Source organism: Mobula birostris, chromosome 17 (genome assembly GCF_030028105.1).
Source record: "Mobula birostris isolate sMobBir1 chromosome 17, sMobBir1.hap1, whole genome shotgun sequence".
NCBI classification, from domain to species: domain Eukaryota; kingdom Metazoa; phylum Chordata; class Chondrichthyes; order Myliobatiformes; family Myliobatidae; genus Mobula; species Mobula birostris.
Genome location: NC_092386.1, coordinates 48,350,498 through 48,367,036, shown reverse-complemented (window position 1 = coordinate 48,367,036; position 16,539 = coordinate 48,350,498).

Sequence of the window (16,539 nt, the reverse complement as noted above, 5' to 3'; positions counted from 1 at the left end):
TGTACTCTATCCGTCTTAAGGCGCAGGTAGGTGGGGTGAGAGTGGACATCCAGAAAGTGGCGGAGACAAAGACAGTAAAAGCAAGTAAAAACCCCACGGATGTTTCTGTTCTAACAGCTGCAGAATTAAACCTGTTGATGTATGAATTGAGTAAGAGTGCCAAAGCAAAGTAGTGGGTGTGGGAGTGGAGTTAATGACTGAGGGAGCATTGCATTTATGAAATGAATCTTTTCAATTGCTATTTAATGGCTGGTAGAGAGAAGCCAGTGAAAAATGATGTCTGTTTGTATTTAGCAGACTGTTTTCAAACCATGACCGTTGGAGGCCGGTTCTCATGCAACGTTAACAAAAAAGTTGTCCAGTTCTGCGCAACACACTCAAAACGCTGGAGGAACTCAGAAGGTCAGACAGCATCTATGGAAGTGAATAAACCATTGATGTTTCAGTCCATCAGAAAGCTGGGAAGAGATAGGTAAAAAACATAAAAGGGTGGAGGAGAAGGAATCTGATAGGAGTGGAGAGTTGATCTGATAGGAAAGAATAAGGAATCTGATAGGAGAGGAGAAGGAACACACCTCCGAGCTCCTTACATCATCTCCCCCCCCCCCCCCGCCACCCGCCTGGTTTCATCTATCACCTCTAGCTTGTACTCCTTCCCCTCTCTCCACCTTCCTATTCTGGCTTCTTCCCCCTTCATTTGCAATCCTCATAAAGGGTCTCGGTCCGAAACGTCGACTGTTTATTAATTTCTGTAGATGCTGCCTGACCTGCTGAGTTCCTCCAGCATCTTGTGCATGTTGCACTGGATTTCCAGCATCTTGCGATTGTAGAGATCTGTATTCTTTATGAAACTTCAGGTGTATTAAAGTGTATAAGGATGGCTCCACATGAGAATCACGCGCTCATCAGAGTGAAAAGCTTTGTGAGCTGACCATCTCCGGGCTCCTGTATGGCCATCATTGTAATAATCCTCAGTGCGGTGGTATTTTGCTGTTGTGTAAACGGGAATATATGAAGAGTGATCTGGCTACTGCAACATGAACATCCATGAGTTACCCACAGTAACACGTGTAGAGTATTCTGGCACAATACACTACCCATGGCCAGCATATCCCTCACTCTAATAGAACCATAGAACCATAGAAACTACAGCACAGAAACAGGCCCTTTGGCCCTTCTTGGCTGTGCCGAACCATTTTCTGCCTAGTCCCACTGACCTGCACACAGACCATATCCCTCCATACACCTCCCATCCATGTATCTGTCCAATTTATTCTTAAATGTTAAAAAAGAACCCGCATTTACCACCTCGTCTGGCAGCTCATTCCATACTCCCACCACTCTCTGTGTGAAGAAGCCCCCCCTAATGTTCCCTTTAAACTTTTCCCCCCCTCACCCTTAACCCATGTCCTCTGGTTTTTTTCACCCCTTGCCTCAGTGGAAAAAGCCTGCTTGCATTCACTCTATCTATACCCATCATAATTTTATATACCTCTATCAAATCTCCCCTCATTCTTCTACACTCCAGGGAATAAAGTCCTAACCTATTCAACCTTTCTCTGTAACTGAGTTTCTCAAGTCCCGGCAACATCCTTGTAAACCTTCTCTGCACTCTTTCAACCTTATTTATATCCTTCCTGTAATTTGGTGACCAAAACTGAACACAATACTCCAGATACGGCCTCACCAATGCCTTATACAACCTCATCATAACATTCCAGCTCTTATACTCAATACTTCGATTAATAAAGGCCAATGTACCAAAAGCTCTCTTTACAACCCTATCTACCTGTGACGACACTTTTAGGGAATTTTGTATCTGTATTCCCAGATCCCTCTGTTCCACTGCTCTCCTCAGTGCCTTACCATTAACCCTGTATGTTCTACCTTGATTTGTCCTTGTGTAATGCTACACAAGGCCAAGGGCCTAATCCTGCTTCAAGGAGGAACATCAATAACGGCAATAGACATACCTGAAACTGTGGTAGCAACCTACATAGCTACTATGCAGGATGACATGTGGATGGACTATATGCTACAGACAGAGGGAGGGACAGTTCAAAGTTAAACTTGAGTTTTATTATCTTATGCACAAGTATATGCATGCACAGGTGCAATGGTAAACTTATTTGCAGTATGCAACACCATTCATAGAAGCATATCATCCTTTCCCTGTGTTTCGCTGCCAGAGCTCCTCAAGGAAGTGTCAAAGATCCTAGCATCTTGGACTGCTTCATTCCGTGATGGTCAAGAGAGAGAGTAATTGTTGATTAAACTTCCTTCCTTACAGCCCATTATGCCGCTGGTCCTTAGGGCAGCAATGAAGGTCCCCCTTCTATGGTGACGTTCAGGGCTTCCTTCATCATGTCTGTAGCTTCCTCTCAGTTGTTACTACTGTCAGTCACGCAAGTCTCAGGTGGAGACTCAGGAATACCGTCGCACCCAGATGTAGAAGAATCCTTTATTACTGTTTCCGTACAATTTTGTTTTAACGGTCCGGCGCTGAACCCCTGAACCTGGAGGACCTTAGTCTGGCCTCTACCCTTTGACCTGTTTGGCATGGTTGCCCTACTAAGAGCCAAGGCATAAAGCCCTGACTCCAAGCAACATAGCTGCCTGTGTTGTTGAGGCACACAAACCTGCAAACGATGACAAGGTTGTGGTCCTCTTGATGGTAATTAAACTGGCTGCTGCAGAAATACTGTGGGTGCTGGAGCAGCTCAGACACTGGGTATTTTATGGCATGGCTCATCTCCTAATCATCAAAGCTTTCGAATTAACTCCACAGTCCAGTCATTTCTCTCACTGCTATTGTGTTTACTATCCTGAAATGCGCTGTAGTACATCTGAAGCTTTTTGACTTGTAACCTCTACGTCCAGCTCCTCCTCCAGACACAGTCATGATTTGGGAGTGTGTCACTGTTCATCCTTGAAAGCTGGAACAAAATCGTGGAAGTCTCTGTCAGCCAACACTGTGGGAGTGTTCAAACCACAGGACTGCGTCACCACCTTCTCGGGAATGGAATAGGACTGCAGTCAATATTGACATCAGCAGCACGTGAAACATGGAGTACTCGTCAACTGCCATCATGTGCATGAACTTTGAATTCAAAACAAGTTGTTTCTGCTGGCCTGCTTTGTAGTCTATTTATTTATGGAAAGCTGCATTCCAAACTAGAAGTGTTGCTTCCATGCCAACTAATGTATCTTGTTTAGTTGTAAACAGAAGAACGCAACTGGTAAAACACATAATATTTGCCAATGATGCCCTGTTGGCTGTTTCATTCATTATGGAACAGCCTGGAAGATGGATTTCCTGCCAACATCAATATTGACCTTCTCACTAACCAAATATGTAGCAGCTAGCAACTACTGAGGCTGTCTGTGCACCTGTCACCTGCCTTTGTGTAATGAGTTTTGTTTACTTGTACCCTACATGTAATATTCTCTTTCATCTGATCACCTGGTTCTGGTAGGGACTGATGTGGGGTAAGGGCTTACAAACACCAGTAGCCTGTTGGTAATTCCTACATGTATGAGCCTTAATACAGCTGAATTCTCGCCAATTCTCTTAATCTAGTTCCATAACTTTGACTGCATGCAATCCAACAAAAATGCTGATGAGTTACTCCATCTTAGAGACATTTGAGTCAGGCCAGATCCTGCCATTGTCCCAAATTCACACAGATGCAGGTTCCAACAGAGGCCAATGTACAAATGATCAAAAATTGAAAACCTACCACTGTAGTAATAGTAAATCAAGGCAACTGGATTTGCTGTGTTGTCTAGAAGATGTTTCATCACTCATCCGAGAGGCTTCTTCAGTTCTGGTCCATGGTGGGTAGTTTTCCGGCTTTAAACCCTGAGAGTTGTTTAAAGGTATAGCAATTCACAAACGGACGGCCCAACACAGCAGGGCTAACACCTCAGGCCAAGACTCAGCTGTACATCTACACCTAAAGAACAAGGGACACTCCTTTGAACACAACAATGTGCACATTTTGGACAGGGAGGACGGGTGGTTTGAAAAAGGGTTAAAGAAGCCATTTCTGTCAAACTGGAAAACCCGTCCCTGAACAGAGGGGGTGGGGTACGACACCACCTATCAGTTACGTACAGTGCAGTCTACCCCGGCATCTCCTCAACAGTTCACACCTCCATTCATGCAAAGATAGGGCCGATGACCCTCTCATTAACTCTACCATTCTTAACAACCTCGTGTAATTGCTATACCTTTAACGACTCACAGGGTTTATAAGCCTCCAAGGATCAGAACTGAAGGAGCCTCTCAGATGAGTGGTGAAACGTCTTCTAGACAACACAGCAAGTCCAGTTGCCTTGATTTACTACTGCTTGATATACCATCACCTGGATAACTGAGAAATCTCATAGCCATACTTCCAGAGTATCATTTGGATAACTGCAGCAATACCAAGCTGCTCAGGTAGATTCATCTCACACATTTCTTAGGACTGGACCCTTTCTCCTTGTATTTTACTCGCTTTTCACCTGGTAATTTCCTCCGAGCCTCAACAATGCTGCAACTGTGAGCATCTTTAGGAAAACAGTCAAGCCCAACCATTGTAGTTAATGAGGGGTCTCCCTGCTGTCTATAACAGGGGAAGTCATCACCACTGCTCCTAAACTGCCTCATCCCACTATTTGAAGAGCTAGATTCAATCCATCAAGAAAAATGGAGAGTGCTGGATCAGCCACAAAACATGGCCTTTCTGAACCACATCAAATCTTTTGATCCACCAGTCTGGAAGTACTATAGCAGATCCTCTTAGGTTTGGCTGCCCACAGAAATTCATCTGCAGCTTATATTTATTCCATATTGCCAAGCCAGCTGCTGTCCAAACTAGCGGACTCACTCACTGCATCCTATGTCACTACCCCAACACTTTTCCCAACCTTTTTTTGCCATAATGTTGCTCCTCACCTTCAACAAACTCCATCCAGGACTGAAGCTAATCCTCAGAAATAGCAGGAAGGTGCTGAAACTATGTTGGCTGCTCTCTACAGTCAAGGTTACTTGATCTTCAGCTGATGTTTGGAGGCAGCAACTGCACTTGCCCATCCTCAAAGGCCGAGATCCAAGCCATCACCGGTGTTTCCATCGAAGTGTATGAGAGGATAAGCCTTACGTTCAGTATCCACAAGACAAAGTTCCACTACCAACCTGCTCCTGCAGCATCATTTTGCCCTCTGACAACAAAGTTCTGTCTGAGAGACAATGGATTTGCTACCTCACAGTTCCAGTGGCCCGGGTTAGATCCAGATCTCTATTACTGTGTCCATATATGCTTCAGTAGGGTAATACAGTAGTGTAGCAGCTAGCATATCATTTTACGGGTCAGCGATCAGGGTTTAATTCCCACCATTGTCTGTAAGGAGTTCGTATGAGTTTGTGACTGCATGGGTTTCCTCCCAGTTGCTCTGGTTTCTTCCCACATTCCAAAGATATGGATTAGTGAAGCTTAGAAAGCTGTGGGCATGTTATGTTGGGGCTGGAAGCATGGCAGCACTTCTGGGCTGCCCCCATCACATACTCGGACTGCGTTGGTCGTTGACACAAAGCAACACATCTCGCTGTACAGTGTGCTTCGACATTTTGATGCACGTGTGACAAATGAAGCAAATCTTTTAAATCTTTAATCCCGGTCACTGCAACAGTGAGCTAGTTGCTATGTCAGTTGAGTACTGCAGGTATCCTCTAGTGTGGGTATGTGGCAGGAGGACTAGGAGGAGCACCACATGGGGAAGAATATCTCACAGGGAAATGCGGGAGATGAGATTGAATGGGAATGCTCCAAGAGCTAGCATAGACGGGATGAGCTAAACAGCCTCCTTCTGTGCCTTAATTAAATACCAGATATCAGAAACTGCTGTACAAGAGCATTTAGTGGTCCAGAGGGCAGAGCTTCAGTGGGAGAATAGATCATTTCTCATCTTGTGACTTCATGAATCATACATCATATACATTAGGCCCAATGCTGCAAAGAGGCCAGTCAAGAAGATATGCAGTTATGAGGAGGTTTTGTCCTGTGAACACAGATTGCATTGTATTTTGGTTTACAGCTCACATATTATCTCAATTTATCTTAGGTTCTGTATAAAATGAATGGGGGAGCCTTTTGGTTGTTCTGATTGTGCAAGTTCATTACTTACTCATAGTAACTGTGCTCTTAGAGGGAATATTATAGGCTCCAAAGTGAAGAAATTTCCTCCTGCTGCAGAAAATTCAAACTCCTTTGAAGAAAGTGGACAGCACATTTTGAGACATTATGCCAGAACTCTGTGCACTCCCTCCCCGTCACTCTGTAGCAGGACACGTAAATATTTCTCAACATAGTCCACACACAACACCACCCCCCTCCACCATACCTTTTGTAACTGCAAGTGAGGAAAAATATCTTGAAGGTCTTTACGAATTATTTTATAATGATTCTATTCATATCCTTTAGATCAAAATATTACCTCATCCTTCTGCAGAAAGATAACTTTCAATTTTACTTCTCATTGAAGTGAAAGAAATATCTGTAGTCATCAAAGATTAGGGAATGAAGTTTTGGTCAGAGTCAGCCTGAGTTTGAGACAGAGTAAGGACCACCTCATTCTGGACAAGAGGGCAGCTCTGTGAGCTTACGAGGGACCAGGACCGAAAGTGGCACTTGGTGTTCCTTCTGAGCAATTTAAATTAACTTCCTTAAAAGCTGAAATTACCAAACTTCATAAGGAGGAGGAAGATTTAGAAACATTGGTTGACTTCAGTAGTTTCCTTGGCAAGTCTGCGACCACTTCCCTCTCTCCAGCAGCTGCAGGGAGTTTACAGAACACATTTCTGCTAATATCACTGGACGAGTTTCAGGTACCTGAAAACAGTTTTCATTTTCCCAACTTTGTTCCTTTTTTAATCCTCCAACACCAACCCCATTGGTTGATTTGGTAGCTGCAGTTTGCTATCAATAAGCTGACGAACCATGTAACCTGGTGGAGGTTGTTACCATCCCTTTCACACCCAACAGTGGGCCAAAGAAATCTGCTCTATGCGAGTCCAGAATAATTGTAAAGTTGTGTTGACTTTGCTAATTAAACTCTTCTGCTCCGTCTGTGCTAGAATTAAAATACTGCTATAATCACTCTTGGTACTTTTTTAATCCAACCGTCCCGTAGCTAATTAGTGTGTACCCACAACCACCATTCATCCAAACAATTTGAGAGACTCATCAAATTCATTCCATCTGAGATCTACATTTGCAGGCAAGATTATATCATAGGCCCCAAGCTTTTGCGCCTGAGCAGTGTCCTATCAACGAGTCTTTGAATAGCGCAAAGATGCTAGAATCTGAATTATGTGCTTTAAAAGGGAAGTTTCAAAGTTTTGTTTTCCTCATGGACCAGAAGAAGCAACTGTGACTGTGTCCTCACCTCACCTGTTTGTCATATTCTAACAGCAGTGAACATTGCCCAAAGTCCTCCACATCCAAATATTTGCTTGGGCAAGCTAGCCAGATCTTGATGTGGACGAAGTGTTCAGCTGCTAAAACCTGTCTGGCCTGAACGTTCAGCTTTGTTGCTCTCCCATCCCACAGTTAAATCCGTCACAGCAGTTCATCCACAGTGATGTCTGTAACTCCGTACATCCCCATTATCAGGAGGCCAGTAGAATAGTGAAACCAATTTCTTGCATCCTCTCCTCGTCCTTTTTTTTTACCCTATTTTCTTTATCCATCATCTGTGCCATTTCAGTGTCTTTCTTTCCACTGTTGTGCAGCTGTTACTTAACTTGGACAACGGTTGGATCTTCAGTTTCAGGTTAAAAAAACCTAAGGCATGCGGGCAACTTGGCTGAGAGCAGCATTTACAAGACTAGTTTTTAATTCTTGGAAGCTTTAAAGCCAATAAATTCTCTGGTGCTTGAAAAGATAAGGGGAACATGAGGTGAAACTTCTTCACTTAGAGGGTCATGAGAGTGTGGAATGAGCTGCCAGCATAAGTGGTGCGTGCGAGCTCGATTTCAATGTTTAAGAGAAGTTTGGATAGGTACATGGATAGTAGGTGTATGGAGTGGTATGTTCCCGGTGCAGCTCAATGGAAGTAAGCAGTTTAAATGGTTCAGCACAGACTAGATGGGCTGAAGGGCCTGTCTCTGTCCTGTACTTTTCACTGAGTCTGTGATTCTATATGTTAATTTAGCAATACACAGCCAGCCAATGAACATCATCACGCTACAGAGTTCTACGGCTGACAAGCCCCTGCACTGGAGAATTGTAAATGCAGCAGAAGGTCTTTCCTTCACACAATCTGCCTTTGTGGACAAGTGAAAATCAGCAGGTCCTGAGTGGAAATCACTGATCACTTTTTAGAGTGGTGCTTGTGTGAGTGAGAGAGAGGGAGGGAGAGAGCGAGAGGGATGGGCACAGGACAGGAGGGGGCACACACGCTGAGGTGTCAGTCAGTCAGGAGGAGATCAGGTCAAGTTATCTCAAGTGAGGGTGGGAGTTGTGGTGTTGAACTCACGGTCAGGTTCGGCAGCAGTGGCTGGCTTGTTTAGGAGGAAAGGATTAGAGTCACAGAATGAGTCAGCACAGAAAGAGTCCTGCCAACCCACCAATCATCAAACACCCATGTGATACCCTCCAAATGCCCATCAACTCCCCTGGTTTCTACTTCTCAATTTACAGTGGGCAATTAACACACTTACCCGCCAATTTCCAGTGGGCAATCAACCTACCAACCCACCAATTTACAATGGGAAAACAACCTGCAAACCCACCAATTTACAGTGGCAATCAACCTACCAACCCACCAGTTTACAGTGGGAAATCAACCCACCAACCCACCAATTTACAGTTGGCAGTCAACCCACAACCCACTAATTTACAGTGGGAAATCAACCTACCAATCCGCCAATTTACACTGGGCAATCAACCTACCAACCTGCCAATTTACAGTGGGCAATCAACCCACCAACCCGCCAATTTACAGTGGGCAATCAACCCACCAACCCACCAGTTTACAGTGGGAAATCAACCCACAAACCTGCCAATTTACAGTGGGTAATCAACCTACCAACCTGCCAATTTACAGTGGGAAATCAACCCACCAACCTGCCAATTTACAGTGGGCAATCAACCCACCAACCTGCCAATTTACAGTGGGAAATCAACCCACCAACCTGCCAATTTACAGTAGGTAATCAACCCACCAACCTGCCAATTTACAGTGGGTAATCAACCTACCAACCTGCCAATTTACAGTGGGCAATCAACCCACCAATTTACACTGGGCAATCAACCTACCAACCTGCCAATTTACAGTGGGAAATCAACCCACAAACCTGCCAATTTGCAGTGGGCAATCAACCCACCAACCTGCCAATTTACAGTGGGTAATCAACCCACCAACCTGCCCTTCTTTGGGGTATGGGAGGAATCTCTCACACCGAGGGGAAATCCACGCAGTCACAGTGAGAAGAAGCAAATTCTACACAGATAGTATCAGAGGTTGGCATTGAACCCCAGTCTCTAAAACTGTGAGGAAGTAGCTCACTGTGGCACTGGCTTAGGAAGGGTGTAGATGGCAAATAGGTAACGTGAGAAGAGATTAACTAGACATTCTTACTGCCTGACACTTACTATTCCCCTTAAATGGTAACAGAAAAAGCCCATTTGAAGTTGTGATGTCAGCAGGCTATGTGTGTATAAGGGGGAAATGGGCTTGGCCCCTCGGAATACCACTTCATATGTCTGGGCACCTCAGCATGTCAGCACTTGGTACAGGCAGAAATCGAGATGGGAAAAGAAGGACTTTGCAATCCATTTGATAAGACCTGTTTCAAAGGTGCCTGTGTGGTGCAGCCTTTGTTTTACAGGGCTGATGCACAAAAGTGCATTCTACCGACTTTTACAAAGGTGCCTGTGTGGTGTTAAGATTGTTCGCCTGCCCTGATAGCCCTGCAATCACTGAAGAATTACTGTTGTCTGCAGATTTATGCTAGAGACAGGAAGAAGCTGTGTGGCAATAGCAAGGATTTTTTCTGTCTGTGTTCAAAAAGAGCCCAGTTAAAAAATATGTAGTGTTTAATTTTACTGTAATGCAAGATCATAATATAAACATTAGATTAAAACAATGATACCACTGAAAAGCAAACTTGTTTGGAGAGATGGAAAAGAAAATAGTTCAAATGCTGGATGGTCCCATGAGTTTATGCTGCTGTTTAGAATTCAATCAAAAGAAAACTGGATCCCCCACATCACCGAATAATACAATCAGAAAGAATGTATCAATTTTTTTTTTTTGCAACAGTTAATTCTGCCCTAGATACAAAATATTAAACATGTGCACGAAGTGACAGTAAGGTTACCAATAGTATGTGTGATTAGAATGAGATCCTTTTTCTGGTAATAAAATTTGGCTCTGGAACATTCCACTTTCATAGACTGAGAAGCTTGTCATTCTTCTGAAATGAAACAGCACATTTACTTCCGTTTGCAACAATGGTTTCCTCTTTCAACTAATTTGTCTTCCATTAATATCACATCTGTAAATTTTGCTGGTGAACCACAAGTCACAGACTCCAGCAGCAAACTGCCCATGCTCAGTGGCAGCAAAGGATCCTGATGGTCTTACTATTGCATCCTGGGAGTTTTTAAAACGCACATTAAAACCATGAGATTCGTTGTTATTTTTTTAAGTTGCGTGACACATTGTGGTAAATTGACAAATTGATTTATTATTGTCACATGTATTAAGGTAACGTGCCAGCCATACAGATTGTTTCATGGAAACAGTGCATTGTATAAAGGCAGAATACAGTGTTCGTTCCTGACAAAGTGCAGCACAGGCAGATAGTAAGGTGCAGGATCATAACAACGTAGCACTCACAACACGCTGGAGAATCTCAGCAGGTCGGGCAGCATCCGTGGAAACGATCAGTCAACGTTTCGGGCCGGAACCCTTCATCAGGACTGAAGAGGGAAGGGGCAGAGGCCCTATAAAGAAGGTGGGGGGAGGGTGGGAAGGAGAAGGCTGGTAGGTGCCAGGTGAAAAACCAGTAAGGAGAAAGATAAAGGGGTGGGGGAGAGGAAGCAGGGAGATGATAGGCAGGAAAGGTGAAGAAAGAATAGGGGATAACACGATGGGTAGTAGAAGGAGGTAGAACCATGAGGGAGGTGACATAACAATGTAGATTCTGAGTTACGAGTCCATCTTATTGTAAAAGGGGACAGTTCAATGCTCTTTAACGGAAGTTGTCTTTGAACCTAGTGATACATGCTTTCAGGCTTTTGCACCTCCTGCCTAATGGGAGAGGCAATTTCTAGGGTGGGTGGGGTGTTTGATTATGTTGGCTGCTTTACAGTAGCAGTAAGAAGTGTAGGCGGAGTCCATGGAAGGGACGTTGCGTTGTGTTCACAGATCTCTGCAGCTTCTCACGCCCATGGACAGAGAGGCTGGCATACCAAGCTGTACTAAACCAGACAGGATGATTACTGTGGTACGTTACTAAAAATATATTAACTACCCCAAAGCTTCCAACTTCCCATTAGCAAAGGCACTTCTTATGGAGTCTGAATTTAAATTTAAATAACAAAAGCTATGATAAAAGAAAAATAGTTCAGATATCAACCTACTATAATAAAAATTTCATAAATACAGAAAAGAACCTCAGCTGATCGATTCCCAAAAATCACTTTATCGCTGACTCTCGTGATAAGCGTGTATGAATTTTAAAATAAAGGCGAATACCACAGCATTTTTTAAATATGTTTCAACAAACAATCCACTGGAGGGACTCAGTATTCCGAGCAGCCTGTTGGTGAGAGGCTGACGGATGGTGTGGGGGTTTGCATGGAATTATCGATAATTCAGGTCAATACTCTGCATCAGGAAATGTCAATAATTCCTTTTCTCTTACAGATGCTGCTCAGTTGAGTTCCTTCAGCAAATTGCTTTTTTTTGCTCCAGCTTCCAACATCTGCAGTTTCTTATGTCGCTATATTTTAATATATTGTTTGATTTTCCTTCTGATTAAATTTTCTCCCCACCCAAGTATACCAGAGGAAGCTAAGCTTAAGGATGCCAAGAGCAGGGAAGACCACCCTAAATTGAGATTAATTGCTTCAGGAGAGTTGTGGCAGACTGCTCTTCAAAAATGTTGAAGAGTACCAGAAAAAAGTGGAAGCAGCATGAATTACACGGTGGCCTAGCACTCAGGTGTGATATTCTAGCAACTGTATTCACCAACAGGTGATTTAAACCCAGATTTGTTCTTTTATTTCCAACTGGACTACAAAGAGTTTTACCGGAAAGACCAGGGAAGACCGGGGTCGGCCTGACTGCATTGTGAAATAAGAAGCTCAGTGCTTTCTGCCTCCGACGTAGAGGAAGGAGATGACAGGGATCTGCCGTCTGTTAATGACCTCATTGAGTAGCAGAAGTCCAGGGCTGCTCCTGTGTCAAAAGTTCAGTGTGAAATTTCCAGAGCGATTATCAGCTAGAAGTGTGTATGCCCATCTTGTCTGAGGAAGCTATTGCACACTTGTATGGAAGGTGTTTTGGTTTTTATTATGGAACAGCAGTGCAGTAAACAAATCACGAGCAGAGAAATAGTGAGAAGGATGCAGGGGAAATGCATCCTGATATCAGAGTATTTGGACAGATGGCTCTAATGTATCCTGAATCAGAGTATTCAGACAGATGGCTCTATATGAATTAAAAAGAAAATGCAGAATATTTCCCAAAGGTTTTTGAAAACAACTCGTGACTGAATTATCAAAGCCTGATTTCAGACAAGTGTCTTTTTTTTATCTGTTCTTATTCTGAACTGCTCAAACAGTAATTAGCAGCAAATGTTATTGTGCCCGGTTTGTTGATGTTTAGGCAAGACAAATTATTCCAGGCACAATCCACAGTTTACAGTCTTTCCTGGATGTGAGGGCACCTAAACCAGTATTCCCAATCCCAGTAATTGCCTCAGTCTTGCTGAGGTAATGCCAGAGCTGTGATTTATCCCTGATGGTCTTTGATGCTGGAATTCCTTCTAAATCCTTAGATAATGAGACTGGTCTCTTAGTTATATATGCCAGGCATGTTCTTAAAGACAATGAATCAATATGTTTACTAATAGATTAATAGGAAATGGGAGAAGCAACATCAGAATCAGTATTAATATCACTGGCATATGTCATGAAGTTCGTTAACTTTGTCTCAGCAGTTCAATACATGATAAATATAGAGAAAAATATTGAATTAGAGTAAGTATATATATGTATATTAAATAGTTAAATTAAAGAAGTAGTGCAAAAATAGAAATAAAAATGTAGTGAGGTAGTGTCCATGTGTTCAATGTCCATTCAGAAATCAGATGGCAGAGGGAAAGAAGCTGTTCTTGAATTGCTGAGTGTGTGCCTTCAGGCTTCTGTACCTCCTTCCTGATGGTAACAGTGAGAAGAAGTCCTTAATGATGGATCCCCTATCTCCCCACTCCTATATTAACTCTTAAGGAGAGTTGCAGGGAGTTTGGAAATTAAATTTGACAGCAATTCAGATTTTCTGGAGGTAGCCCCTTACCTCAGAAAGGATCTGCTGAAGGTTGATAGATTCTTGATTGGTCAGGCCATGAAGGGATATGGGGAGAAGGCAGGAGATTGGGCCTGAGAGGAAAATTGGATCGGCCATGATGAAATGGAGGAGCAGACTCAATGGGCCAAATGGCCTAATTCTGCTCCTATATCTTATGGTCTTATAGTAATTAAACATGGTGGACATTCCTGAGTGATAAGCTCCCATTTCTACTGGCACTACATTAAGTTCAAAACAATGGATTAGAAAATAGATTTTTATCATTAGTCCATGTAGTGAAAATAATAGGAAGCATGGCTTGTCCAAGAACAGTAACCTGTGATGGTAACCATGGTGGACAGGTTTGGAGGTGCTACAATTGAACTTGAGTGGGGATAACTCATCTTGGATTTTGGTTTGTAAATATTAACCAGAAACTCCTACTGCAAAACACATGTGGCTGTTAGAATGTACCAATTGTTAAGTCAGCAGCAGTCAATCTACTGTTCTTGATGGTCAGTTGCACAGGCATTTTAAGCCACTATCTTTGGAAGGTAACAGGAGAGGATTAAACTACAAGAAGACAAGGGTCTTGAAGTGTTATTATCACCACTTGAAGCATTTATAAAATTTTCAGCTATAAACCCTTATTATTGCTAGTAGAAGTATCAACCTTTTAAAATCACTCACATATCCTTTATTCCTGATAACCACAGTTAGATTGAGAGGAAGAGATTACCGCATAGGGGCAGCATCTTCATGATGGTGTTAATTTTCATGGAATGCGCACAAAATGCGGGAGGAGCTCATCAAGCCTGGCTGTTTCTATGGATGGGAGTAAACAGTCGACATTTCGGGCTGAGACCCTTGCGTGTGTTGCTTGGATTTCCAGCATCTGCAGACTTTCTGTTGTTTCTATTTTTCTTGCCGTTGTTTCCTCTTCTACAATAGAGCACTTCTCCAAATGTGGGCCTGAAATTTTCCAAGTTCAAAGTAAATTTGTCATCAATGTACGTATTCTGTATGTTACTATAAACCACTATGAGATTAGATCAGATTAGATTATGAGGATACGCAGTTCTCTTTTATTGTCATTTAGTAATGCATGCATTAAGAAATGATACAATTTGCTCCCCCAGAATGATATCACAGAAACACAAGACAAACCAAGACTAAAAAAAAACTGACAAAAACTACATAATTATAACATATAGTTACAACAGTGCCAAGCAATACCATAATTTGATGAAGAACAGACCATGGGCATGATTAAAAAAAAAATCTCAAAGTCTCTCGAAAGTCCCATCATCTCACGCAGATGGTTGAAGGAAGAAAACTCTTCCTGCCATGAGCTTCCAGCGCCGCAAACTTGCCAATGCAGCATCCTGGAAGCATCCGACCACAGTCCGACTCCAAGTCCATCCGAAAACTTCGAGCCACCGACCAGCCCTCCAACACCGAGCAGCGAGTACCATCTCTGCCAAGCGCTTCGACCCTGGCCCCGGCAACAGGCAATAGGCAAAGCCAAGGATCTGGGGCCTTCCCCTCCGGAGATTCTCGATCGCACAGTAGCAGCGGCAGAGAAGCAGGCATTTCAGAAGTTTCTCCAGATGTTCCTCCATGCTTCTCACGTCTGCCTCCATCAAATCAGGATTGTGCACGGCCCCTATTTAACAAATACGATATCAATTCGGAGCGGCCGTGCGCGCTGCATCGCGCTGCCATCTTCTCCTCCCTTCCTTCCAATTAATTTTACTGCAGGCATTTATAGGGGGAAAATACAATATAATTCTACTTATTTATTTTTTACTTACTTTTTGAGATACAGCACAGAATAACCCCTTCCAGCCTTTGGAGTCATGCCAGCAACCCCTGATTTAACCTTAGCCTAATTACAGGACAATTTACAATGACCAGTTAACCTACTTCTTTGGACTGTGGGAGGAAACTGGAGCACCCGGAGGAAATCTGCACAGTCACAGGGAGAACGTACAGACTTCTTACAGGCTGAGGCAGGAAATGAACTCTGTTCGCCTGTACTGTGAAGCGTTGTGCTAACCACCAGGCTACCGTGCTGCCCCAGTAGTTTTGTGGAAAACTATACATGAACATAGACTGGCAATGTGCAAAAGAAGACAAACTGTGCAATTAAAAAAATAATACTGAGAACATGAGTTGTAAAGTGTCCATGAAAGTGAGTCTGTAGGTTGCAGCATCAGTTCAGAATAGTGGGAATAAAATTATCCACACTAGTTCAGGAGCCTGATGGTTGTAGGGTAATAACTGTTCCTGAACCTGTTGGTCTGGGACCCGAGGCTTCTGTGCCTCCTATACAATGGTAGTAGCATGGTCTTGATTGTGGAGGTCTTTGACTTGGAAAAAAAAGAGTCCCATAATCCAATTGATATTTAAACAGTGAAGTATTATCCATTATGGTATCGATTGTGGACAATTTGGCACATCTGCTCCATGACCTACTGAATAGGCAGTGGAGTAGAGACTCATTCAGCTCTGCTGCCATAGCGATCGTTACAGAAAATCTTCCCTGCCAGATGCAATAAGCATATACAAACAGTTCATCTCTGTGTGACAGCAGAGCACACATCATAGTACAATAATATTCTGTATATTATTATTCTGTACGTTATTATCAGTTAGGTCTGCACACTGTTAAGTGTGTTTTGAAATGTCTTTTTTTATTTATTCATTTACAGGATGTAGGCATCGCCAGCTAAGCCGGCATTTATTGCCCATCCTAGTTGCCCTTGAGAAGGCTGTGATGAGCTGCTTTCTAGAACCGCTGCAGTCCCTGAGGTGTAGGTACGCCCACAGTGCTGTTAGGGAGGGAATTCCATGATTTTTTCCCACTGATAATGAAGGAACGGCGATAAGTTTCCAAGTCAGAATGGTGAGTGGCTTGGAGGGGGATTTCCAAGTGGTGGTGTTCCCAGGTATCGGCTGTTGTCCTTCTAG